The sequence below is a fragment of the Echinops telfairi genome, unplaced genomic scaffold, assembly GCF_000313985.2.
Source record: "Echinops telfairi isolate 266 unplaced genomic scaffold, ASM31398v2 ScPeMD7_7469;HRSCAF=8507_0, whole genome shotgun sequence".
NCBI classification, from domain to species: domain Eukaryota; kingdom Metazoa; phylum Chordata; class Mammalia; order Afrosoricida; family Tenrecidae; genus Echinops; species Echinops telfairi.
Genome location: NW_022111372.1, coordinates 77,412,975 through 77,415,139, shown reverse-complemented (window position 1 = coordinate 77,415,139; position 2,165 = coordinate 77,412,975). Strand labels below are relative to the sequence as shown.

Genomic DNA, 2,165 nt, shown 5'->3' with positions numbered 1-2,165 from the left:
CAGAGGGAGGAGAGCTCCGGGTCAGGGGCTGCTGTCGCCGCCACCGGGGAGTCCACCAGTCCGCCCGACCGCGTTTCGCGGGCTCTGCAATTCAGGGTAAGCGGCCTCGCGCTTACCAGAGAGAGGAGCGTGAGACGATGACTATGGGAGGCAATCGGGGGACCTGTGGGAGGAAGCCGCCTGGTTGTATGTTGTATGCTGGGAAGTGTAGGGAGGACTTCCAATTAATAGTAGTAACAACAATCATCGCAACCATAATAATCGATTAAGATGTGCAGGGACTTCACGGAGCCCCTCATATGCTTCTTTCTGGGTAGCCTTTACAACAGTCCTTCGGGGTCTATACTGTTATTAAACCCATTTTACCAGAACGGAAAACTGAGGCACAGGAAGAGTTAAGGAACTCGTGCCAGGCCACACGGGGAGGAGGTAGCCTGGTCTGGATTGGAATTTAGGCCCGCCTGGCCCTAAGGCCTGTGTTAATGTCTGCTTTCCCCAAATAAAAATACAAGAATGGGTGGGAGCGGGGGATGTGAAAGAGAAGGGGAGGATGTATGTGGTGTGAAGTGGGAGGAAGGTCTTGAAGGGGAAGAGCTGGGTGCCGATGGGAGGCTGAGTTGGGAGAGTGGACTTGAGTGTGGAACCCTGCGGGCCTCCCCCTTCGAACTCACCTCCCCCCGTCTTCGTTCTTGTGGCCCCACACTCTCGTCGCTGTTCCGTGGCCTAGGAACCAGGGCCGCTGCTTTGGGGGAGTCCGCGCCCAGGCCGGGGCCACTCGAGTCTCGGAGAGCGAGCTGACCTGCGGTTCCGGCTCAGGCAGGGTCTTCAGGCGCTGGGTTTGGGGGTTGCGGGGCTCCGGCGCCGCGGCAGGGTCGGGGGAAGATCCTATTTCGTGCCGTTGCCACTTCCCTGCCCATCGTACTCCAGCACGGCTAAGTCTTTGTTCAATGTGCTAGACGTGGGCAGGCATGCTTATTGTTTCCTTGTAAACTGAGGGAGGCTTAAGCAGGACAAAACTACAAAACCCCACCAAAGGCAGCAACATTCTTCCCCCCAAGCAAGGCCTAGCACTCTGGACGGCTTGCCGAGAAAGCTGGCGGCTGGCTTAGTTGCTCACCACAGCCTTCCTGGGGTGAAGGCGAAGCTTCGTTTTGGAGAATCATCGTTTTTAATCATAGTTTTTCCAGGACAGTCAGGAGTAGATTGAACTGCTGGCCCGCAGGGCACTTTTACTTCCTTCCCCCCTCCCCGCCCCCCCGAACTTTTTGAAGCCCTCTAGTGTGTTTTCATTTCCCCTTGCACAACCCAGTAGTAACAGTTACCGCTGTAAAGGGCGGTTGGGTAGGTTCACCGTACATAGGCTCCATCCTCCCAATTGTTACTTTTGAGCGCATTGTTGCAGCTATTGTGTCAATCCATCTCCATTAGGGTCTTCCTTTTTTTGGCGCCCTTCCTCCTGTTGTTTTCCGTGGACTGCCCTTTCTGGGTAACATCTACCAGTTAGGGCTTGGTTACTGCTTTCATGTGGAATGGAGTTGTAGCTCAGGTTTGAAAGTTAGCCTCTGAAACAAAATTGACCGTCAAGATTCTTTAGGGAGATGCAGACTTGGAGATTTGCCTGGCCCGTGTCATGGGAAATCAGCAAGGTATTGCTTTCAGCTTTGAAACTTGTTGCTGGTTTGTTTGTTTGTTTTTTGCTTGAAATGAAAGTAAAACATTATAGAGACTGATGTATAAATACATATATTTGAGTGGCTAGTTCGTCTGACATTTTCTTAGCCGTCATAGCCACTAATTGAGCTTGCCCGGTTAAAAGTGCCTGTTGTGGTTTCTTGCAGGTTTTGCCTGATAGTTTTGCATTTAGGAACTTGCAAACTCCAAACTTTCTAGATAAGGGTTTGGTGCAGGAATGTCTTATTTATTTATGCTAGTAGTCTTGTGTGTTCTCCATTTGTCAGGCAAATTCACCAGTAGTTAACTTTGCAAAGGCAAGTTATTTTCTGAGTAGAAATCATATACAGTGAACCCTCGTTTATCGCGGTTAATCGGTTCTAGACCCTACCGTGATAAATGAAATTCCGAAGTAGGATTCCTTATTTGTAAATCAAATATTTTCGTAGTTAGAGCATAGAGGACATGAAAAAACACCCTTTAGTCACCATTAC

At 50.3% G+C, this 2,165-nt stretch overlaps 1 protein-coding gene across 2 annotated transcripts in view; it reads left to right on the top strand.

The window, feature by feature from the left end:
• The window catches only part of CNOT8 (CCR4-NOT transcription complex subunit 8), a 25,722-nt gene continuing 23,557 nt past the window's right edge, over positions 1–2,165 (top strand). Inside the window, exon 1 of one of the 2 annotated variants that reach the window (XM_004696749.2) lies at positions 1–96. The gene's annotated coding sequence lies outside the window, so the exon portion shown is untranslated. The remainder of the gene's footprint in view (positions 97–2,165) is intronic. The other variant, XM_045284921.1, reaches the window with a different exon arrangement.